This window comes from Rhinatrema bivittatum, chromosome 1 (genome assembly GCF_901001135.1).
Source record: "Rhinatrema bivittatum chromosome 1, aRhiBiv1.1, whole genome shotgun sequence".
Taxonomy (NCBI): Eukaryota; Metazoa; Chordata; class Amphibia; order Gymnophiona; family Rhinatrematidae; genus Rhinatrema; species Rhinatrema bivittatum.
Window position 1 is genome coordinate 686,992,069 of NC_042615.1, and position 17,292 is coordinate 687,009,360.

The following is a 17,292-nucleotide window of genomic DNA, read 5'->3' on the forward strand; positions in this document are numbered from 1 at the left end:
GTTTCATATTATTTTGAAACCACTGAAAACCGAAACCCATATCCAAGATAGGTTCTAGCTGGCGAATTGGTTACGAAATTGGGATGAAGAGAATTTCCTACATTTAAAGGCCAACTTTAAAAGCCCTATGCATGCCAAAGCTGGGAGCTATGCACATGTCTCGGGCCAGCATGTGCCGTGCAGATTTTAAAAAGTCCGTGAGTACGTACCTTGAAATGCGCAAAAGTGCGTGCCAAGGTCCCCTACCGCGTAAGTTTATTTCTGCTATGGACAGCATATAAATGTTCAAATAAAAAAATGTGAGTCACCAGGGTTTTAAGGGTTGGAGTTAAATGGGTCAAAAGGAGGCGAAATAATGGGGTTAGGAAATATGATCTATTAACTGGGCGAAGTGTGAAAAGCCTATTGCGTCTGCACGTGTATCTAATAAAATACGTTAGTGCCGGCATATGCGCATGCCATATAAAATTGTACACGTACAGCCAGTTTTATATCATATGTGCATATACGTGCATATGTTATATAGAGATGTGCTTCGTTTATCACGAATTAGGTAATTTCAAAGAAATTGCCTAATTCGTCGTGGGTCGGGGGCCCCGAACCCCGAAACTGATTTTCCCCGAACTACGAGGAAAATTAGTTTTTCGGGTTTGTACGGGGGGAGGGGCTCATTTTATTTTTTTAAAATAAAAAAAACCACCCCAAGCATTACAATTTACTGTAATACAAACCCTCCCCCCCCCACCATCCCGATCCCTCCCCAAGACTTACTAACATCCCTGGTAGTCCAGCGGGGTCCCGCGAGGGATTTCTCCCTCCGTGCCATTGGGCTTTCTGACCTTCCTCGCATCAAAATGGCGTTGATAGGCTTTGACCTACTATGTCACAGGGGCTACCGGTGCCATTGGTCAACCCCTGTCACATGGCCATCGGCGCCATCATGTGCTCCTACCATGTGACAGGGGCAGACCAATGGCACCGGTAGCCCCTGTGACATAGTAAGGGCAAAGGCTATCGGCGCCATTTTGATTACTGGCAGCCGATGGCCCGAGTGCAGGAGATCGCTCCCGGACCCCCGCTGGACCACCAGGGACTTTTGGCAAGTCTTGAGGGACCCTCCTGTCCCCCACAAGACTTGCCAAAAGTCCCTGGTGGTCCAGCGGGGGTCCGGGAGCAATCTCGCTATAGGCTGCCAGTAATCAAAATCCATTGCTCCTACCAACTATTAATTATATGTTTCATTCCATTTTGAATGCCGATTAAAAAGGTATATTGCATGTTTCTATGAGATTTCAGGTTGCTGCTGCAGTGGGGGAGGCAAAGGTTAGGCAACACCCATTACTTTACTGTGCACCCTTTGTACTTGCATGGGTCCCTGTCAGCCCTGAAATTTTAAAGAGAAAACTCTAAGGGGAGTTTCCCCTGTGAAACACAGCTTGCAGATCCATGGGTACAAAGTTTCAAAACTGCCCCAGTAATCCACATGAAACCAAAATGAGCCGACCGGTGATCTGCCGAATTTCTCGTCCACCAAATATGACCAGCAGCTTTTTGGGGGCTGGTTCAGGACATATGCAGCACTGTCTCACAGATAATTTACTCTTGTGCATGAGATTTTTTGACTTCCCCTGTGTACATTTACGTGCATACTTTTTGACAATGAAATGTGCAGGAATGCTTTCCCTATCCCAGCTCTGCCCCCTGCAGCGCCTGCTGTGAGTGAGGTGTGCGTCTACGTTCCCCCCACACAACCTCTTGGATAATTTTTCAAATGCTGATCTACACACACAGAACAGGAATGCCTGATGTATGCTTGGCATTTGGCTCTGTTCCAGTTGTACTTATTTGCTCTGGTTATGTTAGCTCTAATTGCTTTGCATGATGTCATCAACTTTTAATATTAGTGTTAAAACACAGTCCGTCAGCTGTTCTCTAAAATCTGTTGTGCGGTACCAATTAATGAGGCCGGTTTTATGTGTGAGGGGAAAAGATTTCTTTCTGGCCTTAAGATTTTGGTAAATTCTCTGTTTACTTGCTTTTGAAATTAATTAAAAGAAAACCAGCAAAGTAGTAGAGTAGAACTAGCAAGATAAATATTGATAGCTCAGATAACTTCCTCACCTGACTTGCTTCCCTCACTGGAATATCTCTGCATTTCAGTACCTCCATTAAAAAAGAAAAATCAAGATTATATTTTGCTTGTTTACAGTTCAGACAGGACATATTCATTATTGTAAACAAATTCAAACAGGAAAATTGATGGTCAATTCCTGCTCTCAGTCAAAAAAAAGAAAAGGTTGCATACTCTGGAACTCTCATGATTTAACCCTACTGAATATGGTTTATTTTAAGGAAACATGGCAAAAAATGTGAATGTGTTGTCTCGCGTCACGCATCTGTATTCACATCTTAGTCCTGACGCTGTATTTTTGCCACTGGCAAATCCCCACCTCCTTCCCCAAAAAATAATCCACTGCAATAGCAGATCCCGCCTTGGTCCTTCGTTCCTGGCTTTCTGAGGAAGCCCGTGCAAGTTGACTAATAAGAGTTACATATTTACTACCTGCAGCTTGGGAGAGGCATTCCTTCAATAAGGAATGCTTTAGTCACAAAGTATGCAGAGCAGTTTAGGCTGGTTAAAGAAACCGTGGACTTTGCCTGCTTCACGAACGTACAAAGTTCTGGCTGCGAGTGGTACTGGCCCTGGGGAAAACTGGCGTTTCGGTAGGCTGGGATAACTTTTCAAGGCCCAACAAAAAAACCCGTCGTAGTACACAAGCTTTTGAGATCTCGCAAGTCCCTTCTTAAGCATCTTTTTTTTTTTTTTGTTTTATGTCTTGATGAGGAACACCACCTATTCCCTAATAATGAAAACATAGAAATCAGAAGAGTTTTGGACATCCAGGCACAAGCGCTGCAGTTCCTCCTCACACCACAATTTTCCAGCATGAAAATGTTTGGCTCATTAGCTGCTGTTTGTTTTACACATTGTGAAAAGTCTTGGAACTCTGATTTTTAAAAATACTCATCTCTAAAATCTAACTGAGAAGTAATTTTGTTTCCTCTTTCTGAAGCAGTTATAGAGCAGTGTGGAAGGGTATAATTGTTTATTGATTAATGGAGGACGTCTGTTTTTAGCGTAGTACATTTGATATGCAAAATTGAGATTGAAGCTTTTGGTGCTCCTAGAGTTTTCAGCTAATTGTTTCCCCTTGTCTGGCTCTTGAATTTCAATTTAGTATGAAATTTTTTAAATAGATTTAAGAGAATCTACTTTAAATATGGTTATTGGTGTGCTTCTCCGGATTTCTCAGCCCTATGTAAATTTATTTTTTTTCTCCCTTTTATATATATCTATATAATAAAAACAATTTAAGGACCTGATTCACAAAGGCTTTGCTCTCATTCCATGTCTGTAGAAAAAACATATTGATGAATCAGGTCATAAATATTAAACTTTAAATCCACTACCTTGCTTAGTGGCAGCCACCGGCTGCCACTAAGCAAAATGGCGCCGGTGGCCTTCAGCCCCTGTCACATGGTAGGGGCTAAAGGTCACCGGCGCCATTTTGCTTACTGGCAGCGGAAGCCCCGGGAGCGGCAGATCGCTCCCGGGACCTTCGCTGGACCACTAGGGGGGTGTCGGGAGGGTGGCACTGGCGGGGCGGCAGGACGAGTCGGGAGCTGGCTGCCTGCCGCGGCGCCCCCTAAATCTCAACGCTTGGTTTCCATGTAGGCGAGTCGAAGGCTGGCAGAATTTTGAAAGGGCACTTTTTGCCCTTTCAAAATTCTGCTGCCTGCCGCGGCGCACAGGCCTAGCTCGCCTAGTGGTTCCGCCGGCCCTGCATGCATGCCGGATTTAAACAGCCGAGTGTGCATGTGCGGGTGGACTGCGACTCGTGCACGTGAGGGGGGAAATTTTCAAATTATGTGTGGCGATGCAATCGGCCTTTTTTCCAGTTCCCAACCCCCCTCCCTAACCTTCCTTCCCTCTCCCCTCTCCACCCCCTACCTAGCTACCCCAAATTTTTTTTTTCACTACTTACTGCTCCTTCGGAGCAGAATTATTTTCCGTGTGTCATTTGGGTGCCGGCGCGTGCTTCCCCGGGACAGCGGCTAATGGCCTCTGTACCAGCCCCACCCTGCCCCTCTTCAGTCAGACCCCTCCCCCCGACCCGTCCCTTTTCCAGGGCCTGGCACTTTGCGTGTATCGGCGGTTACGCGCATGGCTGGGCCTGTTCTAAAATGCACGCAGCATCCACAAGGCCCGGCCATGCGCATAAACCCCGTTTTTTTTTACGTGCGTGGCCCTTGAAAATTTACTTGATTGGGTATAGGTTAGCCGGATGACATTAGACCTGCTTCTGAGCAGATCTAAAGTTATCTGGCCTTGTGTGGCTGGATGACATGCAGCTTAACTGGATATCTTTAACAGTTGCCTTACAGCAGTAGCCCAGTGGCTGGACAAATTTAAGCTACCAAATCTGAGCTCCTTTTGTAAATTGAGAAGACCACGCCCTATCAATCTTGCTCTCCCTATCAGGAACCGCCTTATAACCCAAAGACTCAAAATGAAATCTATAGGTACAATTTGATTACCATTTACCACATCTCAGCTGTGGTAAGATCTTCTGTTATGCATCTACGCCAGATCTGTCAACTGTATTACTTAGACTCTTTAAAATGACCTCTCCTCTTAGCTCCCTACCCTCACCTCAGTCATCCAGATTATTTTAGGATAGGTTTACCAGCATAACATTAGCTGGACAGTGCTGATTAGGAACACTTACTGGCTAAATATTTACCACACCCCCAGACCACCTCCAGCCCCACTTCTTTATTTGCAGGTAAATTTTGTGTGGGCAACAATTTGCTGGGGGGGGGGGGGGGAAGGTGGTATTTTAAACCCTGAAGATTTGTCCAGTTATTTCATAAGGTTACCTGGACAAATCTTTTCATTATCAATCTCATTATACATAATCACAAACAGCTAACATTCTAAAATTGGAATTTTATTTTCTGTGTTCTGTGCACGTGTAAATCTTTTGTTTTATGCTGCCACCTAGTGGTTGTATCAAACATTGCACTTGCAGGCACAGTTTATTTAGCTGTCAAAACAGATTTATAACTTTTGATTTGATTGTATAAGCCCAGAGTGGAAGTTATATATTATGGGAGTTCTAACTTCACTGTCTCAGAGAACCCACTTTTCAGCCAGCAGCTGTTTACAACTTCATGTTATGTGTATCTCTCTTACACTCACAGAAAGCATTGCCTTTTCGCCTAGTTCAGCTATGTATTCAAAGAATGCCTCAAGTCATTTTTAACACAGTTCAGAGAATTTGTTCCAGTTATTCTTCATTTCATTCTCCTGTAAGATCTGTGTTTTATACTTTGTATTTCCTAAAAATGTTTATGAAATTTAAGAACTGGCCTGCCTTCATGTATGAAGTTTAATGAGAATTTTGTTATCTGTGTACTTGTGTGTTTAATGAGGTGTAGAACATAGCTTGCATTGTATCAACAGTATTAGTTTGGTAGCAGATGAGATTAGGAAATGTTTTTAAATCAGTGAACAAAGGCATGAAAGATATGGAGTGAACGTGCATGCAGTACCAAGGAGTGATTTTTTTTTCAGCAGATGGACTCAATCCCATGAAATAAAACCAGCCCTGGTTTTGGGGAGGAACACTTTTTTAGACATGGTACCAATATAAAAATTATTGGGGTAGATTTTCAAATGTACACGCGGGCGTACATGTGCACTTGCTACCCAGGGCGCGCACATGTACGCCCGATTTTATAACATGTGCATGCAGGCGTGCGCATAGTATAAAATCAGGGGTCAGCGCGCGCAAGGGGGTGCACCGCGAGCACAGACGCCCGCAGGCTTCCCCCGTTCCCTCCCCCCTAAACTAACCTTCCCACCCCTTCCCCTAACCTTTCCCCCCCAGCCCTACTCTAATTCCCCCCAAATATTAATTGGCATATCAGGGACCTGGTAGAAGGAGTATAACCAATGGGACACTCATACCAGAGTACAAATTATATTGCAGTAATAAGATTGATCAAATTGGCTCTGTGTGTTAAAGAGGGCATAGAGTCAAACAGGATAAAAAGTTCTACAGGAAACAAAATGAACTATAGAATCTTTATGGATAGAAATTCAATGTTAGAAGGGGAATAGAATAACAGCAGGGGTGTACTACCATTCATCTTTCAGGAATGAACAGACAGATGATGACATGCTAACAGAAATTAGGGAAGCTAACAAAATTAGCAACACAGTAATAAAGGGTGATTTTAATTACCCCAGAATTGACTGAGGAAATGTCACATCAGAGCATGCTAAGGAGTTAAAGTTTCTAGATGGAATAAATGACTGTTCAATAGAGCAGCTGGTAAAAGAACTGACAAGAGGAATAGCTATTTTAGACCTAATCCTTGGTGGAATATGAGATTTGGTGCAAGAGATAATAGTGTTGGGGCCACTGGCAATAGTGATCATAACATGATCAAATTTGACTTGATAACTGGAGGGAAAATCTACTGTATTAGCATTTAACTTTCCTAGGGGAAGCTATGCGGAAATGAGAAAAATGGTTAAGAAAAAATAGAAAAGATCAACTGCAAAGATTACGAGTTTACATCAGGCGTGGACATTTACACTTATTTATTTATTTATTTATTTATTTATTTATTTATTTAACGTTTCTTTTATACCGATGACCGTTCGCACATCGCATCGGTTTACAGTGAACAAAAAACCATTGGGCAGAGCCCTTACAAATAACAGATAACATAGTAAACTAGGCAACATATAAATAATATTTGGGAGGAGCCCTTACAAGAAATACAAACTTGTAACTCCTTTTGAAAATCACCCCCCCCCCCCAGTGAGGTGATCATATTTGCAGATGATGCAAATTTATTCAAAGGATTGTGAGAAATTGAAGAGGACCTTGTGATACTGGGAGACTGTACATCCAAATAGCAAATGACATTTAATGTGGATAATCGCAAAATGATGTATGCAGGGAAGAGCAACCCAAATTATAGCTACATTATGCAGGATTCCAAGTTGGGAGTCACCACCCAGGAAAAGGATCTAGTGAGTCACCATCATGGATAATATGTTCAAATCCTCTACTCAGTATGTGGCAGCGGCCAAGAAAGCAAATAGAATGCTAGGCATTATTAGGAAAGGAATGGAGACGGAAGCAGAGAATATCATGATGCCTCTGTATCGCTTCATGAAAGGCCATCTTTTATTCAATCTTTCCAAGTCCTTAATTGGCTCTTCAAATCATTTTCCATATTTCATGCCTGTTTTCTATGCCAGCTACTGCTGGAAATATATTTGCCCCTTAAAAACTGTGTTCATGGTGTCCCAGACCACATCAGTGGTGTCATTGAGAATGAAAAAAAAACCTAAGGGTCTTATCAAATCTTATTTATTACCTTTGGGCTTCTAAAGAAAGTGGGGCCCCAGGACCATCTCTTCTGCGCTTGGGAAAGGCACTCAAGTAACATTACTGGAACGTGATCAGATCTCATCTGTCTCAGCTTTATGGGTATCGTAATCCCAAACAGCATGGGAATTGTGGACATTAGAGTAGAAGGTATAATCCTTCTCATCTGGATGAACAGATCTCCATATTCCATATTCAGCCCCCAACTTTCCATATGTTCCTTAAAAATAGCAGCCTCCATGCAGAGGCATGGAATCGCAAACCTTCCCAGTTTTATCAAGATTTGGATTTATGTAAGATTGAAATCTCCCCTGAGAAGTAAACTGCCCTCCAAGAATGGAATATTTCCGCTGTTGATAACCCTTAGAAAATCATTTTGATCTATATTTGGAGCATATATTGAAGCACACATTAAAGTATGATTTTTCTGTCTTCCCTTTAATAAGAATCTATTTTCTGGGTCCTTTTTTTAACCCAATCAATGAAAAAAGAATGTCCCTCTTACCCGACCCCTTTGAAGTCCCTACCCTTTGTTATTTTCTTTTTTTCTGAACTTATTCCAGCTGGCAGGCTGCTGGCGTGCGATCCCCCAGCACAGCAGCAAATGGCCACTGTACCGGTGGCCTCCAGCTCTGCTCTGCCCCCTGGACCGCCCCTTGATAGAGGCCTGGCTCTTGTGCGCATAACCCCCCGTTTTCCCCGCGTGCAGGGAATTAAAACTTTAGCTGTTAGTATGGAAAGGAAATTCAAACCCTCTCTTAAAATGGGCCTCCTATATGAACATCACATTTACTTTATAATTACAAGTTTTTCTAACCAATAATCTGTTATTCTGGGGCGTTAAGGCCTTTGACATTGAGTGTTGCACAGATCAAGTTTTTAGCTCCTTCGTTAATACCTCATACACTAAACAAGTTCTGAGCCTTGACGAATTCTCTTTTGTCTGGAATGTGCAAGACCAATAAGTGGTTAACAAATCTGGAAGACCACCAACAGTTAAAAATTCCCATCCCATCTATCCTCCCAACACGATTGAGTAAGGCCCCTCCCACCTTCAAGGCAAACACAGATACTCCCACCCAACCCCCAAACGATATATATATAACATATCCCATTCAATAGAAAATCATTTGAACAGAAACATCCTGTACTATGCTCTTCCTATACAGGTGCTATCCCATTTAGCCCACTCTCTCCCATACCCTATATAGCCCCTAATCCCCGACCTAATTGTACTCCTCAGATATAACCAAGTAAAAAAACAGCACAGAAAAATTCTTTAACAAAAGCAATAATTACTTTGCACTCCACTCCCCAGCGCTGTAGATCTAACTCACCCCATCACCCACAAAAAACATATTCTGTTACCCTCTACATCAAGAATCCTCCCCCCCCCCCCCCCAATTAAAGGATATAGACCTCGGATCCCATTTAGGATACTGGAAAAAAGACTGAGTCCTCGGCCCACCTTAGTAGACAGAGCACTCAAAGCTAGAAAATTATGCAGTGGATGAACAACTCCATTTCATTGTTCTCTTTTTCTTTTTCCTTGGACCCCCTTGAGGATAGTCCCTCCTTGCTTGACTTCCTTTTTCTTTTGCCCATATCGCTCTCCAAACAGAATCATCATATATGAGTGTAGAGGCTCCTTTATTTCTTCCATCTGTGAATCCTTCCAGAGCTTCCAAGCATTCTGATGGTTCAGTAAAATGATATTCCTTATTATATATTGTGAAGTTCAGAGAAAAGGGAAAATCCCGGCAGTACTTAATGGAATGAGAAGCCAAGCAAGTCATGAAAGGTTTGACCTGCTTTTGCTTGAGAAATGTACTCTGTGCTAATCAGCAAAGAATTGTATCTGTGTTCCCTTGTAGACAATATGATCTTTAATTCTCACTTTCTTTTTTAATTTATATTTTATTAGGATTTTAACAACTAGTCATACATTAAAAATATCCAACAAGCAAACATATTGGAATACAGGCAAGCTTATACATACACCAAGAAAAAATAAAAAATACACTATACACTAAGAAAAAAGTGAATATTCCAACAGAATAGTCCCCATAATTATGGGAGGTTAATTCAGGCAATAATCCAATAGGGTAATAAGAAAAAACTGTAATAAATTACAGAAATGAGAGATAATATCAATTAAGTGCCGTTTATACCTTACAAAACAATCATATTGTGTATGCACCTCATCACAATCCCTTATCCATTAGAAAGGTCTCAAGATGGGTGGGGTCTTGAAATATGAACTTATTTGCAGACATTTGCAGGGGAATTTTAGGAAAAAAAACTGCTCCCAGGGATAAAACTCTTGGTTTTAATAACAAAAATTGTTTCCTCCTCAATTGAGTACTACTAGCAACATCAGGGAATATTTGAATTTTTGGCCCAAAAAAAGGAAATCTTTATTTTTAAAATATTTCTGAAGTACCAAGTTTTTATCCTGTTCACCACAAAGTGATATCAATAGAGTATCTCTGGTGGGTATATCTTCAATGGAAGCCTCCAAAAAGGAGGTCAAATTAGGAGAATCCCCTTGCAATATATCCAGTTCTTCCTTCCCCACTTGAGGCCTAAGACCTAGGAATATAATACAATTTAGAAATAGTCATTTCTTTTATAGTAGAAATAGACACCAAAGTATTTTTTAAGCAGCTCAGTTGCTGATAGTAACCTTGATATAGGAAAATTTAGAAAACGAAGATTTCTTATACGAATCTCATTTTCCAAGTTTTCTAGATGTTTTTGTAGCTTCTAAATGTCTTAAATGAGTACTATAGTCATCCAAAATATTTTTCGTTTCAACTGAGAATTTACCAAACTGAGATATAGAATATGACAATGACTTTTCCAAATTAATAAGTACCTTCCACACATCATCCAAGGTTACATTCTGGGGATCTATAGACTTTGAACCAAAATTTCCAGATTGAGGGGATATCCCTAATGGCTGAGATCTAGAATCCGTTTGAGTACCCAGTTGCTCAGTAATTTTTGTTATACCAGCCTGTGGAAAAACATCTACTGGGACCTGATTTTGTTGTAGCATCTGAGGATTAGTTTCAGGAGAATCCATCAATGTGTGAGGTAACGGCTGTTGGCTAGGTCTCTCTAAGGACCCTGATGAAAAGGAAATCTCTGGAATAGAATTTCTCATAAATTGACTCACCCTTTGAGCCACATGTGAGTCCATGGGTCCTCTCACGACTGGCAAATCAGGCGAAGATATCAGAACTTTTGTCTTCCTTTTTCTTCCCATATATCTACTATAATATAAATAGGAAAAAAAATGCTAGAAGGGGCACGCGGCTACGGCTGCAGGCCCGTGACTACGGGCCGCAGCCCCTCAGGCTTTGTCTAATTGTTGGGCCCTGGATGATGACGTTGTCGGGGTTGGGGAGTGTCCCGTGGCTCACTGGGCTCAGGTATAAGAGCCCTCCCGCCATCCTCCAGCCAGACTCCCGGGTGGGAGGGAGTGCTCACCAGATTCCTCCAAAGGACGCCGCAGTCCCTCGGGCTTTGTCTAGTTGTCGGGCCATGGATGATGATGATGTCATCGGGGTCGGGGAGTGTACCATGGCTCACTGGGCTCAGGAGTAAGAGCTCTCTCGCAGTCCGGGTGGGAGGGAGTTCTTGTTATAGAAGGCCTTCCTGTTCAAGAAGGCCTTGCATTTTGTTATAGAAGGGGAGCGCTAGGAGAGCGATCCCATCTTTGGGGATTGTGTGCCCTTGGGCCTCGGCACTGAGGGTAGGTGAGGCGTGTCCCAGCATGGGTGGAGACGAACGGCCTGACCCTCTGCTGGATCTGCATGCTTCTGGAGCCAACACAATAGTGTTGGTTATTGAACAGTCCTCCGACCGTTCCCAGCCCTTTCGGACCTGCCACAAGGTATCGGCAAGAAGCAGCAGGCCGGACTGAGGATGAGGGCAGATGGAGGCTCTGAAACATAGAGACTCTAGAAGTAGACTCAGGAACAAGGTACTTGGGTGCAAAGACGTAGACTCAAGAATGAGGTACTTGGGTGCACAGACGAAGACTCAGGAACGAGGTACTTGGGTGCACAGAAGAAGACTCAGGAACGAGGTACTGCAGGCAAGGTATTCAGAAGCAGGATCAAGGACTGGGTTGAGACTGCGTCACAGTGCGCCCTACACAGCCACTACCCATGGGCTGGACGCGGACCACGCTTGCATGCAAAGCAGGCTCCAGACGAGGTGTGGTATAACTGAAGCTGGAACATGGCAAAGATTCGGTAGAAGCCTGTACCAAGGCGCGCCCTACACAGCACATCCTAGGCTGGTCGCGGACCATGGAGGAATGGCACAGGTTCATTCAGAGTCTTTGGCATGGATGGACGCAGTACAAGGGACTCCGAAGCAAGCAAGAATTCTAAGACAACTCAGGACTGAAGCGGAGGTCTTGTACTTGCGTAGGTGAAGATGGCCTTGTATCATGAGCGCCCTACACAGCCACTTCCCATGGGCTGTTCACGGACCACAACATGGCATGCCAGAAGGGTGGCAATGAGGAACCTGGGGTACAGGACATCAGGAACAGGCGAGGAACATCAGGACTGGATCACAGACATCAGGAACAGGCGATGGACATCAAGACGAGGCATGGAGCTCCAACGAAGAACACAGGCCTGACGGAGCGCTGGAAGGCTAGTCATCCAGGAGCAAGGCAGAACTGAAAGCAAAGTCCTTTTTAGTGCAGGAAGCAGGCAACTCCCTGGGAGGAGTTTAGATGGGCCAAACCCGGCTGGCCCTATAACTAAAGCGAAGAACTGCGGGCTGGCCCCTTAGGAAGGCGGGGCGAGGCCCAAACCAGAGAGTCCAGGAAGAAGTAGAGCAGGCCTCAGGCAGGCCCAGATGGCAAGGAAGGCCTCCCAGGCCACGGAGTAAAACCGGGATAGACTGTCCAGGTAAGGCCCCGGCTTCGGTGCGGCCTCCAGAGAAAAGATGAGAGGCCTCCTGTGGCACAGCTACAGGAGGAATCGTAACAGTTCTCACCAGGAGGACATTGCAAGATTGGAAGATTGGGCATCCAAAATGGCAGATGAAATTTATTGTGGACAATTGCAAAGTGTTGCATATAGGGAAAAATAATCCTTGCTGTAGTTACACGATGTTAGGTTCCATATTAGGAGCTACCACTTAGGAAAAAGTTCTAGGCATCATAGTGGATAATACTTTAGAATCGTCGGCTTCGTGTGCTGCAACATTCAAAAAAGCAAACAGAATGTTAGGAATTATTAGGAAGGGAATGGTTAATAAAACGGAAAATGTCATAATGCCTCTGTATCGGTTCATGGTGAGGCTGCACCTTGAAACTGTGTACAATTCTGGTCGCCGCATCTCAAAAAAGATATAGTTGTGATGGAGAAGGTAAAGAGAAGGGCAACCAAAATGATAAAGGGGATGGAACAGCTCCCCTATGAGGAAAGGCTGAAGAGGTTAGGGCTTGGAGAAGAGACGGCTAAGAGGGGAATATGATAGAGGTCTTTAGGATCATGAGAGGTCTTGAACGAGTAGATGTGAATTGGTTATTTACACTTTCGGATAATAGGACGACTAGAGGGCATTCCATGAAGTTAGCAAGTAGCACGTTTAAGACTAATCGGAGAAAATTCTTTTTCACTCAATGCACAACTAAGCTCTGGAATTTGTTGCCAGAGGATGTGGTTAGTGCAATTAGTGTAGCTGGGTTCAAAAAAGATTTGGATACGTTTTTGGAGGAGAAATCTGCTATTAATCAAGTTTACTTAGGGAATAGCCACTGCTGTTAATTGCATCAATAGCATGGGATCTTCTTGGTGTTTGGTTAATTACCAGGTTCTTATGGCCTGGTTTGGTCTCTGTTAGGAACAGGATACTGAGCTTGATGGACCCTTGGTCTGACCCAGCATGGCAATTTCTTATGTTCTTATGATTTGTTTGTCTTGAAAGTGGTAGAGGCATACCACAATAGGTCTGGGTGTTGCTGCCTTTGCAGTGCAAGAGTGTTTCCTTCTTTGACCAGGTCTATGGGGGAACCAGGAAAAATCTTAAAACAAGTCAAAATACTGAGACTCACTTACCAGCCAGGTTGTGGACCTGAAATGTGCTAGCTCCTTCCTCTTGAGTGCAGACAGGGGTGTCAAGCCCTGCCAAATAGGAATAAGGGAACAAAGAAAATTGATCTTTCTACTTCAACAGCCAAACTAAAAAGACTCCACTGATCTCTAATGCCATCTGTTCTTGAGCAGGCAGGAACCCACCACTGAATGATCTCAAAGAAGGTGCTGTAGCCCACTTGTGCCTTCCTACAGGTCTTAGACTAGGACCTAATTCTAGGGGATATCCCAAGGGGAGGGGTCTCTGTACAATGATTTAACCAATTAGGTAACATGGCCTCTATCTTCAATTAAACTTCACTACATTTTAGGCTTTAAATCTTATCCCTGCCTCTTCCAAACACATATTTATCTGGTCTGTCTTTATTAGATTGTAAACTCCATGGAGCAGAGACTGTCTTATATGTGTTATCTGTGCAGTTCTGTGTATGCTTTGTAGTGCTATAAATGTTTAGTAATAATAGTAATGCATAACTGAAAACAAAATCACGTGTTAAAATGTATATTGCATTTGGTGGTCAGCGGGCTGCTTATTTATTTAAAAAATTTTCTATACCGTCATTAAGTTAGGTACCATCATAACGGTTTACAATAAGGCACAAATATTAATATTGGAAACAAATAATAAATTCTATCACTAAACATGTGCCAAAACTCTACGGTAACAAAGATCGTTATAATTATTCATAATTGGGTGTGTTTATATCATGTCCATTCTTTTTGTAACAGGTTTAAAATAGAGAATTTATATAATCTTATCCTTCGGTGGTGCATAAAAAATTTGAAATACATAGAATATATACTAGTATAGTTTGGGGTAGTGTGCTTGGGTGTTCTGCAGATTGCTTTCTTTTTTTTTTCCCTGTGTTCTACTCTCCTTTCTCTTTGTTGTACGCTTGTTTAAATAACCATGTTTTTAAATGTTTTCTGAAGGTTTTGATGTCTGTTTGTAAGTGGATCTCGGCAGGCATGGAGTTCCATAGCATAGGACCTGCTAGGGAAAGCACGCTTTCCCTTACTTGGGTTAGTTTAGCTGTTTTAATTGAGGGGTGCGATCCACCACCCCTACTTCCCTGGCCAGGCTGGCCCTGCTGCCTCCCGACATGGTGAACGCTGCTGACTCATCGCCGAGCTCCATGTGGCAGGATGCTGCCAGCTGCACTCACTGCGCCTCTTCTTATGCATGCACATGCCTGATGTTGGCCTACTTAAAGGTCCTGCGGTGCCCCTTGATGACATTAGAAGCCTAGCCCTATAAAGGGCCCTCATTACCTCTCCCTCACTGTCTCAGCAACAGCTCCAGCTACTCTGTAGTGTGTGTTGCTACCAGTCTTCGTCCAAGCCTATTCCTGTCTTCGTCTCAGCCGGTTCCAGCCTTGCCTGCCCTATCCACCGCTCTTTCTTCCCTCGGACAGAAACCTGCCTTTGACCCTTGTCTGGACTTTGGATACATCTGACCACTGCCTGTCAACTGAACCTAAGCTGGATTCTGGATACATCTGACCGCTGTCTGCTACTGACTTGTCTGGACTTCGTATATGCCTAACCGCTGCCTACCTACGACCCTAGCCTGACCTTGGACAACCTCTCCAATCACCAACAGAGACCATTGCCTGAGGCCCGCTGGCCCTGGCACCCAAAGGCTCAACCCGAGGGGAACGTGAGCTGGTAAAGATGAAACTCCTGACCAGTCTCTGCTTCACCTGGGTCTGCCTGTTGATAGTGAGAACCTGCAGGTAGAGCCAATCTTGCCTCGGCCCAAGGGTCCACAGACACAACAATGTATGTATCTGGCTCTTAATTCATTAGGGCTGTTCACCAGTTCTGTGTTTATGGGGGAAAATCTTTGATGAATTGGGCCAGTAGAGTTCTGTATTGAAAATATTTGTGCACATACATTAATAAGTAAAGCTCTTCAGTTCAGTAGACAGGAATTTTAAGAAGATGTTTTATGCAAACTTGTCGTTTCCATATTTAAATTTGTTTAAGAATTAATAGCATTTAAAAGCTTGTATTTCAATCTTATTCGGTAAGCCAGGGACTTTAATGTTAGATGAATCATTTTTACATTGCATGTAAAAATATCAGATTTCATTGTGTGAATATAATAAACATTTGTACTCGGCTTCCTGAGCTGCTGAATGCACAGCCCACAATTCAATGAATGTAGTTAGTACAGTTTGGGAGTGCACAATATTCAGGGAATGATAAAATACTAGTTTCTCATTGTCTTGAGAAATTCTTTTAAATAAACAGTGCAACAATACATTACAGGGTTGTTTCATTTTTTTAAAATTCTTACTTAATAGTTTAGTATTTTTCCAAAATATTATTTTCCTGGTGTGCTTGGCAGGTTGATAGATGCTTTATAGAATCCTGACCCTGAAGAAGTGTGAAAACCTTAGAGCTCATATACAAGGTCATCATATATGTGTAATTTCTTTTGATTTGTCCTATAAACTCTAAAACATCTTATCTATTGGACTAATGAGGCAACCAACCATTTTAGAGTCATAATTTAGAAAGATTAATTTTGTTCCAACAAATGTATCACGGAAAACATGTTGACTAGGGAATGATTTCAGATATAGTACAGAAGAGCTACTGTAGGCTCCAGTGATTTGAACAATAATTGAAGTGACGTGAGGAATGTTAACAAGCTCAAATGTCATCCTCTTTCAAAGCTGACATTTAAGCTGATCCACACATTCACGTTCTCTCTTTATGCAGTCTACGAAAACATACACACCATTGCTGGGTGGCTTAAAGGAATGTTTAATGGAGTTTAGTGAAGAAACAGTGAATGTGGTATTTGGTATCAGCCCGTGCGTTGCCATATTTGGTCAAGTAAAGAAAAAAAGCTGGGTTTTGTGTGGTGTAAAGATGTTAGGAGGAGGGAATAGGGAGTTCTTACTGAATACTAATTGCCAGCAAGTTGTTTGGGGAGACCCTGCAAGAATGGAGGATTTGTTGTAAATCAGTCACTGCTTCCATTGTGCATTGCTGCAAGGTTAGAGCAGTGCTGCAAAGGTGCCAGACTCGTAAAACGCAGAGGGTCTAATGAATGCTCAAGGACAATGCCAATGAAGCATAAATGCATGTCAGATACAAAAAATAGAGAGTAGCTTTTTAAATGGCTATTATATATTTTACCTAGGTAACATTTGGATTTTTTTTTTTGCTGTTTTTGGTGGTTGGGAAAGCGAGAGGGCAATTGTTGAGTGAGTTATCAGTGCTTTGTCAGCCGCGATATCTGGAGGTCTGCCAGAATTGGAATGTGAGAAGGGGAGGGATTGCTATTCCTGAAGAATATATGGCTCAACTTGACGATTACTATATACAGCTAAGTGCTAAAATTACCTGTGACTACATTATATGTCCAGAAACTTAAGTAAATTACATTTTTAACAAAGTCTATTATGAGAAATTATATATTCTTGACTGCCAAACCAATAGCCCCGAATACTGTTCTTTAAGTGTTTAGGATCATGTTATTAGGTTGATGCATTCTCTCATTCCTGGTTTAACTCCTGTAGTTTTCATTTACATAGAAATGAAAAGGTAAGTTAATGATTCATTGACTCAGGCTGACCTTTCAAATAACTGGACTGTGATGCTGCTTCACTTTTACCTCTTGTTTTTGCCTTTTTTTTTTTTTCTCCCTTGCTCCTCTTTCTTCATTCTGCCTCTGT

The 17,292-nt window shown here is 42.6% G+C and overlaps 1 protein-coding gene across 4 annotated transcripts in view; it reads left to right on the top strand.

Annotated features, from left to right (window-relative positions):
* Positions 1 to 17,292, top strand: part of ARHGEF28 (Rho guanine nucleotide exchange factor 28) — a 585,749-nt gene that overhangs the window by 333,419 nt on the left and 235,038 nt on the right. The window lies entirely within an intron of this gene.